The sequence below is a fragment of the Dermochelys coriacea genome, chromosome 5 (assembly GCF_009764565.3).
Source record: "Dermochelys coriacea isolate rDerCor1 chromosome 5, rDerCor1.pri.v4, whole genome shotgun sequence".
Classification (NCBI taxonomy): domain Eukaryota; kingdom Metazoa; phylum Chordata; order Testudines; family Dermochelyidae; genus Dermochelys; species Dermochelys coriacea.
Genome location: NC_050072.1, coordinates 92140728 through 92155209, shown reverse-complemented (window position 1 = coordinate 92155209; position 14482 = coordinate 92140728).

Below are 14482 nucleotides of genomic sequence, written 5' to 3'. Positions count from 1 at the left end.
TCTGGATTATGATTCTGCAAAGAGGTTTAGTGTTCTCAACTACAACACCTTCCAGGAGAAAGCCAAAAGGTATTTTCTACAACCTTAATCCATTTATTGAGCCTCTTAAATCCTATCCCACAGTACAGTACATGCCAACAAGAACACTGAAAATGAAGACACTGGTAGTGCATCATCAGATACATGTAAGCAATAGTCAGCCATGAACTTTTTCCCAAATGTGAGTTGAAATATTTGGTTAGTTCTTGCTAGAGGACAGAGAGTATACTTTAAGAGGCTATTCCGGAATCACAAAGAAAATAAGTCAGCCACCACAAAGACTTCTTTAAAAAACAAGACAACGTTGCAGCTTGTTTCAGTTTGGTTTAGGACAGCTGGGAATAGTAAATTATCTGGTTCAGTTCATAGGCCGACAGGAAACATCAAGAAGTGATACTAGTCTACTCTGTACAATCCCAGTGGACATTCACATCTGTAAAGGCATTTGTGACTGAGCTCTAGCATGAACAGTGCAACTGGACTCCACACACACGCTGAAAAATCTTGAAAATTACTGGGTTAAGGAGTCAGTTGTAATTTTAAAAACAAGCTCATTTGATGGTGCCTTAAGTACTGGCTTCAAATAATGTTTACTCTTTGGATCATTGGATCATTACCCCAGAAGCAATACTAAAGCAACTGCTAAATGAGGGACAGAGATAGACTCTTTCCTAGATAATCACTTTATCCATAACTGCTAACTACCAAACTGTTTGTGAAACGGGAGTATTCACATTTCCAATTATATTCCTGCACAGTTTCTGCAGTGATGTCAAAAGCCAATGTCTATGATTTCAAAATTTACTGCTAGACAAATTGGAGCAGTACCGCTGAATGAATTAGTCAGGAAAGATATGTTATAAAAGAGAGAGAATATTTAACACACATATAGCATAATCCATCAGGAATTATAAGAAAGGAAATACAGAAAAGTTCATGATGATACATTTGCTAAGCATATGTGGCATAAATATGTTTTAATGCAGTTAAGTGCAGTGGGGCTATTTAGGTTTCTACAGCTATTAATATACTGATGCTAACCCTGAGAATATATTAAAATAAAAACCAGTTATTATCTATTGTTCTAGTCTTGAACCATATTTGCCTAATCAGCCAACAGGAGACAAAAGTACTTTTCATTTCCAAGCACTTTACAAATATTCTCTAGTTTATCTCCATTTACCTACCTCATGTAGGTTGTAAATATGGGATGAACTGGCCCCGTTAAAGTCAGTTGATGCCAGTCTCCTTGGTGAAATGGCTGCTAAAGTATTGCAAACTGGATTAGGGTTTGGATTCTCCAGTATATATACACGCTAAAAGACGGTAAAGTAATTTCTGCTCAAATGAGCAAGACTAATATGAGCACCTGGGATTATTTCGTTTTCCTCAAGGGTATTTGGGCATATATTCCTCCCATTAAAACAGTAAATCACCAATACTAATAAGAGAGTGTTTCCCTTATGATGCACTAAGGAATAATACAATTTAATACATGACTTGGTTGAATTTTACCATCTCACTCTCCCATAAAAAAAAAAAAAACCCTTCTGCACCTATTTTACCATCAGGCCCATGCGATTGCTCTGACTCCCAATATAGGGTCACTGGCTTTCTAAGTAGATTAACCCAAGTCCTTTTGTAATGTCCAATCTACTAAAACAGTAAATCACAAACACTACCATTATAATTTCATACAATTGTCTCAGGTTATAGGGCCACACGCTTTGTAGCTATGCCCTTCTCTAACTGTGCTGTCCTTCCCATTAAAACAGTAAATCACTTGTAGCTCACGAAAGCTTATGCTCTAATAAATTTGTTAGTCTCTAAGGTGCCACAAGTACTCCTTTTCTTTTTACTAGTAAGAGAGTTTCCCATAGCAAGTGATGCCCTAACAAGTAATAATTGAAAAACAGCGTTAGCAGAAAAGTCATGTGAAGCAAGAATGGGGTACCAGTAACTCGTGATACTGAGCAAATAATTTAAAATCCATGGTAAGGTTTATAATAAATGAGAGAAAATGGCACTCTAGCCAGAAGACCTTGGACTGTATTCTAGAGGGGAACTCAAAAGAGTTGTGAATAGAATGGCATTGTCTGTGCATAAAGCTGTGGTCTTCTGCAGACCATAAAACCTTAGGACAACTGACCATAAGGTACACTTGCAAGGGGGCATGCCTTATGGTTGCTATGTAAGCCACCTTTAAGTTTGTGAAAACTATTCAATTACACTGTCCCAATACAGATTGTGTTGAGATTTATGAGCCTTTGTCCCATTCCAACACCCAAGGTCTGTGGCTCTCAGCAGGGAGGCAAGGCAACCTGTCCCAACATCAGAAAATCCACTTCTATATGCACCATGGCTTTGGATGTTAACTGAACTTGCTGTAGCTCTTCATTGTCACCGCACAGGCTGAATCTTATCTAGAGGAAGCAACAGACAGCATGAGGCTGCCCCCTAGGGCATCAGATTTATCAGTGCACAGTTATTAACTGGTATAAAAATCCTTGTTAGCACACTCACAGACAGTCCAAGGGCCACTCTTAAAAATGATCCTTCCAGATCAGGAGGGAGGCACAAAGGAGGGGCAGTGTAAGGAAGCATAAAGTGCCACTGTCTGTGCTGTATCTGTTCTATGCGTAGGGGGTAAACAGAGGACTTTAGTCTTCAGGGTTACAATGGGACCTTTTGTTCCTGGTGGGCTTGGATGTGATTAGTAGTGTCTCGAGGTCACCCCTTTGGTTTACTTTGTACATCATTCCTCAGGCTACAGGCAGTCCTGTGGTCCAGTCAAGAGCTATGAGGTATGGCGCTCCAGCTGTACCTCTTAGCAAGTACACCTCTTTCCAGAAGGAGTTATAAAACAGTCCAAATGTAAAGCTAAATAGGGCCACAGTTCAAGCCCCCTTCCTCATACAAAGGAGGGGAAGCAGCCTTTCACACCGTGTAGAAAGCCTCCACTCCCACCCTCCAGTGTGGTTAAAAGCAGAGTTAGTCTGGGGGATTTTAACAAAAGAAATAGGTCCGTCATTTCCCCCCTCTCCTCCCCCAAGAGAGCTTGGGCTGGCAGTGCTCCCAAGCCGTTCGTCAGCAAGTAACTAGGTGCCATGGTGTGGGAATCCTGGATGTTAGTTCTACCTGTTTCAAGGTGCCACCATATCTGAGTTTATCTCTCCTCTTTTATGGGTCTATTCCCAGGCTTGACAAGCCACACAGTTGCAGTGAGTTGGGGTTGATTGTGACCCCAGGAGTCTTTAGCCTTTCTGCACTGCTGCAGGGGTTATCTGACCCAACACAAGGAGGACATGACAGTGCTCCAGCTGTCATTAGACATTCTTTTTTTGTTACTGTCTCTGCAAGATTATTAGTTTGCTGCATTTAGATATTCTTAAAATAATCCTGGTTGTTGAGGTTTAATTTTCATTTTAAACTAAACCAAGAGACACAGTTACTGCTGCTGCATCCACTGCAATGGCAATGACTTGCATGGAGACGGATTATTATTATTGTTCGAGGCTTTCCTATGATGCTTCTCACTGTAGTATTTGTATCTTACGTACATTAGTAAATATATATATAGAATAGTGATATATACTTGGATGGGTAAAATGAAGAACAGAAGAAATAAGTGACTTGTCCAAAGTCACCAATCAAGTCATTAGCAGAATCAGCCAGAGAACTCAGAATGTCTTGCTCTAAGGCAGGGAATCCTAAAGCTTTTCCATTGCGTGGGGCCACACTTTAATAGACAGATTCTCTTGGGACCACCAACTCTCCCGCCCACTGTTGTATGAATCACTTTCCTTCCCTAAGATGTGATCACAATGGCTAATTTTCCTAACCCGCAAAAACAGATAACTACAATCTCCTCTTTTCTCCATTTTTTAAAAACTTTGCAGCATTTGTTCAGAATTCAAATGTTTAAAACACCATAAAATTCAGAAAATAGAAGTAGACTGGTAAAATTGCTCCCATTTTTGTATTACCTTACAGGAAAAAAAATATTTTAACTGAAATGTAATCATTTTAAAATAGGGTGGATTGAGTTAAATCACAGTGATGTAGGTAGCCAATTTGAACCACGATTTTAATCTTATTCTGCATTTACACTTTTACCTATTTTCATAAAGAAAGATTTATTCTCATTGACTGGTAACCATTAAAACATGTAGATTTGCAATCAACTATAGCCCTTGGTACTACTTTTTGCTATTCTGGAGGATACAAAGTTGTTGTAGAGCTTAACATACATTTATTCAGATTCCTCATTTTCACATTTTTAATTATGTTAGAAAATGGTGAATAATGCATTTCTTATTTACTAAATAAAAGTTTTACTCTGAATTTGTATCAGGCTGCATATTGATGGAAATTGGAATTGAATTAAAATGTCCAAACCAGCCTTTTAAGTTGTTTTTTATTAGTTAAATAAAACTGTCTAAATGTTCTGGATATGTAAGATGGAAAAGTAAGTTTATCAAAACAAGTTTTGCATTAAAACTAGAATCATAGCAATGTAGGCCTAGAAGGCACCTCAGGAAGTCATAAATTCCAGCTCTCTGTGCTGAGGAAGGACCAAGTACACCTAGAACATCCCTGGCAGGTGTTTGTCCAACCTGTCCCTTAAAAACCTCCAATGATGGGGATTCCACAACCTCCCTTGGAAGCCTGTTACAGAGCTTAACTACCCTTTTGGCTAGAAAGTTTTTCCTAATATTTAACCTAAATCCCCCTTGTTGTAGATTAAGCCCATTAGTTCATGTCCTACCTTCAGTGGACCGGGACAACAATTGATCACCATCATCTGTATAACAGTCCTTAACATATTTGAAGACTTATCGGGTCCCCCTCAGTCTTATTTTCTCAAGACTAAAGATGGCCAGTTTTTTTAAACCTTTCCTGATGGGTCAGGAATTTTAAACTTTTTATAATTTTAGTTGGTCTCCTCTAGAGTGTCTCCAATTTGTCCATAACTTTCCTAAAGCGTAGTGCCCAGGACAGGCGCCAGCTTCTAATTTTCCCTGGGACTGCTCAATCCCTGCTCAGAGGTTTTTCTTAACTTCTGAGGATAAGACAAGAAGCAATGGGCTTAAGTTGCAGCAAGGGAGGTTTAGGTTGGACATTAGGAAAAACTTCTGTCGGAGTAGTTAAGCACTGGAATAAATTGCCTCGGGAAGTTGTGGAATCTCCATTATTGGAGATTTTTTAAGAACAGGTTAGACAAACACCAGCCAGGAATTATTATTATTACTTAATCTTGCCTCGAGTGCAGGGGACTGTAGATGGCCTATTGAGGTCCCTTCCAGTTCTATTATTATTAATACACTTCTATTATTCCATGACTGTGATGTATTTATAAAACTTGAGTAGACCTCAAAAGTTAAAGGTATTTTCCTCCTGATCCTGTATACAATTTAAAAAGCAGCACCCCTTAATTCATTAAAATTTGAGGATGGCTCATTGAGGCAGCATTTTAAAATGTATTTAAATACTTTAAAAGGTTACAGTAAATTCAGGCCTTAACATAAAGTTGAAATTATGACAACCTAACTTTAAACAAATTTATTTTTAAAAGATATAATGTATTCACTTTAAGTGAAAAAGAAATCAGATTAAAAAAATTGAAGTAATCACTTTTTAATCCACCCTATTTTGATAACCTTTTTAATCAAATAAAAACTTAAACATAAACATAAAGGAGTAACTGTTTCTAAGAAACATTCAATCCATTTATGCTTTCAAGATAGCCTCATCTTGTCTCCACATCTGTTTTGCCCTTGTGCTAACTAAGAACCATTTTGAAGTGAGAGCCAAAGAGATACACAAATAGAACACTAATAAAAATGGAGAGGAAAAAAATCAGTGTTTCATGTTCATATGCAATTGGTGCATTACATCAAAGAGTAATAATGTGTCTTTAGGTTACATGTAGAACCATTATGCATTTTTACCATATATCATCAGCTGTATGTGTTTACAAAAGGAACAGCAAGACCTATATGGGCTGTTCTGACACACTTTTGATCAAAAATATGCAGTATTATTTTCTATAATATTTCTATGGAAAGCTGATTGGAGGTAACTTTGAAATGAAATGAAGTGAAATGAAGCTAGCCCAGCATTCTCAGTTCCAAGACTCATTTGAAAGTTGTTTTCTAGGATGATGAATCTTTGGTGTGTTGCATAAAATTCTTTTTAAAAGCACTAAAGCATTCTACAATAATGATGGCCCAAAACACAACAACTTACAATAGTGATACTGTAGTGTTTTGGTCTATAACTGTAGAATATTTGTATATTTTTTGTTTTAAATAATGGATGGCATTCTCAAGAGGAGGATACAACAGAAGATAGAGAGACTTCAGAAATGGGTGGCAAAAAAAATCCAGGGCATGGAAAAACTCTCATACAAAAGAGAGACTGAAAAGATTGGGATTGTTTACCTGACAGAGGAGAGAAATAAGTGGGCATCATATATTCCAGTGCTAGTGAAAACATACAGGACTAGAAGGATCACTAGTCTGATCCAGTAGGGAAATTCTTACGTTCCTATGTGAGTATGAATGGAAGGAAAACGGCTAAACCAAAAACTATTCCAGTTACTGAAAATAGGTATTTTTGTTAATTTCTGTAACATGATTAGCCTCCCATGGTGTTTTCGCTTACCAGTTATATAGCTACTCTAGTCACTACCAATTGCCTTCGAATGAAACAGCAACGCTAACAAAAAATAAAACTTCAGCACAAAGAAAGTACAGAAGATATTATTTGAACGACCATTGGGTTGGACACCTTCTGGTTCAATGTTATTTATAAAAGGTGTATTCTCCACCTCTCCACTAGACTAATTGAAGTACTTCACCACAGTTTACAGGTGCCGACTAAGGAAAAAACAATAGTACATGATAAATATGATCTAACAACAGCAGGTAGTCTGTACCTTCAAAGGATTCTAGCTTCCGATCAAGACCATTTGTTTTTCCATTCCAAAACAACTGAAGCTACAACATGTGCTCTATTTGATTTGGTTGGTCTGTGTGTGTTCTATTTGGTTTATTTTGTCTTAACACTCCTGGCATGCAGACTAGAAAAATGAAGCAGCAAATTGACAAGCAGTCAATTTTTTATGATGAAAAGCTGAAATTTAGGATGGATATATAAGATATTGGCTTTTGTTAAGCATACCACTAGGGCCTTATCGCTAAGATATATTACATATGGAATAGTTTTCAATGTCTTTACATCACTTCTCAAGGGATTACTCCAAGATCTGACATAATGGGGAGATGGGTATCCTGTACACATGTAATATTAACAGTCATTGTAAGCTTTTATTATGGTAATCAATATTTTATACCCTTGCATAAGTGTATAATACAGCTACCTTCATCAGTTTACAAACTGTGGGCTGGAAAATGGCACTGTTTTCTCAGTACTGTGTACTATACTTTTCTCCCAAGTTATTTACTTATATTAAATATCAGGAATTAAAGGAAATCACCTTTAAGGGAAGAAGGTTGGACTTCTGATTAGGACAGAGAGTCAGGAAATCTAGGCTGTATTCTTGGGATGGCCAGTCTTCCTCTGTAATCTTTGGCTCCCTCTACCTCAGTTTCCCTATCAATAAAATGTAGGTAATACTTTTTACCTCCAAGGGATTTTGTTATTTCTTCATTTTGATAAAACACTCTGAAGATGTTAACATTTCACAACTTCATCAACTAGCCATTTAGTTGGATTAATAAAGAAATGATTTTTTGAAGAGTCAGAAAAAGTAAATTTATAATATTTAGGGTCATCTTTTTCTCCATCGCAATGCATAACACGTGAGCTATATGGATTTTTCTTCATACTGCTTACTTGCTGCTTAATTATTTAGCAGTTATAGGCAGATAGCACTTTTCAGTTTGGTAAAGAACATTTTTTACCTGATTTCCTTTCTGACACTGACCTCTCCTCCAGTCAGAAACATTTAGGCCAAGCCTCTTCCTGTAAACACTGGACCAAGCTCCTTTTACTCATTAAGTCCCAGGGCTTTGCCACATTCTTTCCACCTTTACATCTGATGACTGTTTCCAAAGCTTTGTCAAAATACTGAATTCACATTAGTAGATAAACGTAAACTCTTAATAATATCTTATTCAACTGTGATAACTATGTATGTGAATCAAAGAGGCCACTGGTGAACTTCTCTCTTCCCAATTCAGCCAACCCAAGATAAGGCATCAAGTAATAAGTTACATTATTCCATTATGGAGTCTGCTCTTTTCCTCAGTCTGAGACATTGGCAATCAGAAAAAAATTAGTAAGAAGGTAGAGAGAAGGCACTCCATTACCTAGCATTATATAATATCTAAAAATTAAATATTTCTAATCTATTTAGTATCCCTGCATGGAGCACGTTCAGAACAAAGGATTCTACTGTAGTGGATGGGAGACTAAAAGTTAGATTCTTGATTATGAGCCAGTTGATTTGCACCACACAGTCATTGGAAAGGACTGGATTCTAAAAGGGAATTGCCCTGGTGGTGGTGGACTCTCCCCACTGATCCAAAGCTAGAGAAGCTAGTTCCTATACCAGTCACCTCCCATAGCCCTGTGAATGGAGAGACCGGGAGAGTGTGTGGCGGATGTCCACTTTGCTATGATGATCTTCCGCTGGAGTATGATCCCTTAAGGAACATATGTCAATAGAGTAAGTTAACCAGAGTAGGGGCTACTCTTAAAGCCAGGGTCAGGACCACCATAGATTAATCCACAAAATCAAGGAGCCATAACTTACTCTGACTCCTCCATCTCACTCTCTGTGCGGAGCAGAGTAGTGATGCAGGAGAGAAGCTAGCCTCAAGCATAGAATGCTAATACAGAGATGTTTGATGGTTGACTCCAGCTTCACAGATTTCCTCTGTGGGGACTGATGCCCTTTCCATTCCGGAGGCTGCTTTGGAATGTGTTGGAAGCACTGATCCCTTCTGGAAATAGTTTATCTGCAGCTACATGTGCTTCAGACATTCCACACTTGATCCACTTAACTTCACCAAGATTCAGATGCTTTCAGGTCTAGGTATTTAGGGTGACAGGAAATGAATACAGATAATATTTACCTGAATTAGTTAGTTCTACTAAAGTAAATTTTAGCAATTCTTCTCGCACCATGTGCCATCCTTCTTCTTCAGAGGTTGAGGCTTTGGGTAAAGTGAAGAAATATATTTCTTCTGATGTATGGAATTGTTATATGCACAGCATACACACAGAGAAATGAAAAACCAATACTCTTGCTGGAACGATGCAATGTAACACTACTTTATGTCTTAGGAAATTCAGAATAATAATTCACAAGAGCCCAAAACCAGAGAGAAAAGAGGCTTCCTAAGGCTGATGGCTCTTTCTGGACTGACTCCAATTGCAAGCTTTGCTACAGAACCCTGCAGACTGCAAGCAAGACCAGGACCACCCCTGACCCGCACATGTCTTAAAGTGATAGTTTGCAATTTGAACACAGTCCTCAACACATTGCAGGAATTAAGCGTTAGCCTTGGTAAAGAATGGAACCACAAATCTTTCACCATGGAAGATGCAGTAAGGCTTCTGCTTAATAAAAGGAGGGGTTTAAGAGACTCTTCTTGCTGATGCGATTGAAGCAGGAAGCTTGTGTTTATTGAGGACATATAGTGGGGGGGGGGAAGATGCCACTGGTTAGGCACTTAAGCCTATTAGTTTGGTTGAAGTACTGGCTTAAAAAAAATCTTGATATCACTGAGTGATCCACTGGAGATTTGGATGAGCCTGCATTTATGACACCATTTTATTACAATACAGGAGATGTAACAATGGAAGGACAGAGGTCCATGTTAAAGCTATATCATGGGAAATGCAGAAGATCTGGAACATTAGTTTTTGGAGGTAGATTTCCCAATCCTGACACGAATTTGAGACTCTTCTTCATAATTGTTCAGAAATTAGGTAGGAGAATATATATTATTTTGGAATAGTATCTCACCTTGGTTAGGACTTTTCATTCAATAGCCAAGCTGTAATATTCAAATAATCTGCATTGGGATGCAGAGGCAAACCCTGGGACAGAAGGTTGTCTATCTACTGATGACATAGATAGTCTGCCTCTGTGTTCAGTGACACTTTTCCGTGAACTGCCTGACAGAAGCTAGATGATCTTCCATCCACAAGAGATTCTGCATTGCTTTGGCATTTAGACTTAAGATTCTTGCACCCTCTTGCCAATTCACATATGTTGTGCTTCCTGATTAGGTCAGGATGTGGACTATCAGTTGCTTCTGGAAATCTTGAATGTCAGCTGAACTACTCATCTTGAGGAGATATGCTCTGAAGCCTCTATGACTTTTGACCATGCTCTATGAATTTTGTGATGTCCCAGGCATGCTGTCCATCCTGAAAGGCTAGCATCCAATCAAAGATTTAGGATCTGGGCTGTGAAAGTATGATTGTTATGTGGGACTCCTGTTTCTAGTAGGGATAAGGAGATTTTAGTACCATTATACAAGGCACTGGTGGGACCTCACCTAGAATACTGTGTGCAATTCTGGTCTCCCATGTTTAAAAAGGATGAATTCAAACTGGAGCAGGTACAGAGAAGGGCTACTAGGATGATCCGAGGAATGGAAAACTTGTCTTATGAAAGGAGACTTAAGGAGCTTGGCTTGTTTAGCCTAACTAAAAGAAGGTTGAGGGGAGATACGATTGCTCTCTATAAATATATCAGAGGGATAAATACAGGAGAGGGAGAGGAACTATTTAAGCTCAGCACCAATGTGGACACAAGAACAAATGGGTATAAACTGGCCACCAGGAAGTTTAGACTTGAAATCAGACGAAGGTTTTTAACCATCAGAGGAGTGAAGTTTTGGAATAGCCTTCCAAGGGAAGCAGTGGGGGCGAAAGATCTATCTGGTTTTAAGATTCTACTTGATAAGTTTATGGAGGAGATGGTATGATGGGATTTTGGTAAGTAATTGATCTTTAAATATTCAGGGTAAATAGGCCAAATCCCCTGAGATGGGATATTAGATGGATGGGATCTGAGTTACCCAGGAAAGAATTTTCTGTAGTATCTGGCTGGTGAATCTTGCCCATATGCTCAGGGTTTAGCTGATTGCCATATTTGGGGTTGGGAAGGAATTTTCCTCCAGGGCAGATTGGAGAGGCCCTGGAGGTTTTTCGCCTTCCTCTGTAGCATGGGGCACGGTTGACTTGAGGGAGGCTTCTCTGCTCCTTGAAGTCTTTGAACCATGATTTAAGGACTTCAATAGCTCAGACATGGGTGAGGTTTTTCATAGGAGTGGGTGGGTGAGATTCTGTGGCCTGCGCTGTGCAGGAGGTCGGACTAGATGATCAGAATGGTCCCTTCTGACCTTAGTATCTATGAATCTATCAACTAAAGGAAAAATTCCCCTTGATGGTACTTTCATTTTCCTTTGTAGGTTTAGTTGGGTATGGGCCAAGAGGAATCCCAAAAACTAGTATACAGTCTTATCAATGTAGTAATCAATGCAAGAGATTAGTGCCAAAATTTTCAGAAGTGACCAGTGAATCTGAGTGCCTTAATTTTTGGGTGCTCAACTTGAGACACCTTAAAGGGGCCTGTTTTTCAGTAAATGCTGTGTATCCAACCTCTGAAAAATCTGGAAACTTTGAAGTGACAAAAAGTTGGGCATTCAAAAATTAAGGCATCTAAAAATCAATTATCAGTTTTGAAATTTTTACCTAGAAGATTGGCAGACTGATGGATGGCACCTTCTTGTGCAATGATGTGAACCGTCATAGTCCAAATTTTGTTGAACCTTTCCTCCAACAGCAAAAGTCTGTTTCTCCTTGTGACTACATCATACCTTGGTTCTTCTCCTATCCTTCTACCCCAGTCATAGGTTTTTCTAATGCTGGGCACACATTATGGCTCAGTCAGTAGCCCTAGTGGGTTCTTCCTTGGTACCTGGTTCCTCCAGGAGCCACAGACCAACAGATGTTCCATGATTTGTGTTCCATCACAATCAGACATCTGTGTTGTTGGGAGTAGCCCCACTTTCACATATTGACTTCTGACCTGCCGACTCTTCTTTGGAAGTGATTTAAACACCTCCAGTTTGACCAATCCTTCTCTGCATCTGCGGGAAGGCAGTCAACAAAGTCAATGTGCATTTGACATCCTCATTGAGTGTTTCGAATCCTGTGCACCAGATTTCCAGTTGGGTAGCCATCAGTGATCAAGATGGATTGGTTGATTATTCATGTAGATGTTGAAGAGTATTGGTGAGAGTATGCTCATGGTAGGCCATTTTTCCTTGTGCCACCAATTGGCTCCACTTCCCACATAGCTCAGTGTAAAAACATCAGTTCTCTAAGAGAGATTATTTCAATCACATGAGGTGATCTTTCATCATGTTGTATTTTTTTGTGAAGAGCCTTCAGTGATTCCTTGTGTTGTATGCTGCTGATAGGTCAATAAACATGGCATGTTACCATATCCTTTTTAAAGCTATCTTTGATGTACTGAGGGACGTTCAGCACTTGATTGGTGCATTACTTGCCTGGGTGGAATCCATATTGCCCTGGGATTAGGTGCTTTAAAATGAGTGGTCATAGGCAGTTTAAGATGAGATGCCCATACAGCTTGTAGAGATGACATAGTAGCGATATAGGCCTGAAGTTTTTCCACTCTTTTGCATCCTTCCCTGGCTTCAGGAATGCCGCAACCCATGCTTGTCACCAGACCGTAGGTTGTTTGTATGTGTCTGAACATGTATTAAACAATTTGAGTAACCAGTTCTTTGTTGCTGGCTCTAAGTGTTTGTTTTGATCAGTGTGAATACCATCTAGACCAGTGGTTTTGCTATTCTTGAGGACATTAATTCGGGAGATTAATTTGGTCACTGTGTACTGTGCCCCAAAATTGTAACTTTTGCGGTGTTCTTGCTACTTGGAGTGCTTTGGGTTATTTGTTCAGTGCTGCACAATTTTGTAGAAAGTAGTGTGCAAACTGATCTGCAGTAATATTGTAATGTTGCTCTGCCTTCCTTGGGTCATTGTTAAGATTCTGGATGGTTATCCATGTTTTCTTTCTGCTGTTGGTCATGTCCATGCTTTCAATAAGATTCTGCCATGACTTGTTTTTTCTCCTTTAGTGCAGAGAGCAGTTCTTCAAGAGCTGTGATGGTATCCTCAGAGAATAGGTCTGCTTCAAACTTCTGCTTGTATTTTGTATTCTTATCTGGTAACTTGGATGTTAGTCCTGGCACATAATTTGTTTTGCAGCCTCACAGAATACGCTTCTCAAGACAACATGCTGGAATTGGTTCAGTCTTGCTTACAACAGCACTAAGGCCATTGGTGAAGCTCTTCCATTCTGCTTTCTTAAAACTAAAGCACTAGCAGACAGGTACTGAGTTCAGTGTTAAGGGTGCATTGATCTGGAATCAGACCATATTAAGTTTGTTACATGAACCAGTTACATTGTTGCAAACAAATGCCATATCAGGGTTACAGCCATGTTTCCCTTGACTGCTGTTGAAAGCACTGGGGAGCTTGTGGTCATGAATTAAGCATGTGCATCTGCCCATGATTCAACTAGTTCACCATTTTTATCAGTTATGCTATAGCTTTATTTGAAGCTGTGACTTAGTCACCAATCACCCACATTTTGTCATGTTTTAGGTTATGTGGACTAGTAAACTTGGAATTATTTGTATGGCAGTTTGTAGACAGATGTGATAGAAATGCCATCAGTATCTACAATCAGGTCTTCAATGTCATTATTAGGTAGATGTAAGTAGCCAATTTTAAGGCATCTACATAAAAAAATGCTTAATGCCCAGAAGCTCCCATTGCTCTTAGGCCACTTCTGCATAGGTGCATAAGTTTAGACAACCTTTTTTTTTTTTTTTTTTTTTTTAAAATCAAAGCCTAAACTTTTAAGGACAGTGCACCAGAACATTATGGTCCTGGTAGAACTGGTGGTCTTCAATTAGATTCTGAAGGCAGACAAAACAAAGATGCTCTCTATCTTCCTATCTGCAGGGTTTTTTGGGGAAGAAAACAGCCTCAATAGAAATTGAAATGCCACTTCTATTAAGGATGCCACTTCAGCATCAGCTGCCACATGACTTCTCCAAAATGTGAATACATTCTAATATATTTGCCCTTAGATTTAGTTTGCTTATCCTCTCCCTCTGGCTGGATTCCAAAATCAACAGAAGCCACCATCTTCCTCCCCAGAGTTTAAAACACTTCTGCTTCCTGGCATGGTGTGGTGTGGGGGAGAGGGGGGGGTTACTGTGACCAAAGCAGAGACCTTCCTTTGCTCTGGGGGAAAAGAGCTTGTGCTGTTGAGTTGTAGGGCGTTGTGTGACTTTTTCTTGTACTTTCTGGTGTTTGACTTTTTTACTTTTCTTTTGTCCATTACACAAGGGGTTTT